This window comes from Rhinopithecus roxellana, chromosome 16 (genome assembly GCF_007565055.1).
Source record: "Rhinopithecus roxellana isolate Shanxi Qingling chromosome 16, ASM756505v1, whole genome shotgun sequence".
Taxonomy (NCBI): Eukaryota; Metazoa; Chordata; class Mammalia; order Primates; family Cercopithecidae; genus Rhinopithecus; species Rhinopithecus roxellana.
In genome coordinates, this window is record NC_044564.1 from 22,689,157 (window position 1) to 22,689,555 (window position 399).

Below are 399 nucleotides of genomic sequence, written 5' to 3' on the forward strand. Positions count from 1 at the left end.
AGCATCTCCTCCTCTTTTGTACCTCCAATAACTGGCTTCTTCGCTTCTATATATTTCCCATTCATAACTTGGCTTGCAAGTAGCTTTGGTTTGCCATGGCCCTAATTCCAACTCATGGCATCCTTATTTTTTTCAGTTCCACTGGTAAATTCTCTCCACAATTCTTAGCTGAAATTCCCAGTTCCATGGCCAGCCTGGTGATTGGCTGCCGTTAGATCCAGTGTCCACTCTAGTCCCATCAGTTCTGTGCTGGTGGATCACATGGCTTAAAACTTGGCCACTTAAGCAACACAGTCCACAGGGAATGGATTGCAGGTATTCTGGGATTAATCAAGAGAGGGATTCAGAGTCATGGATTGTCTCAGTCACTGAGAATCAGGTATGAATCACATTGGAGGA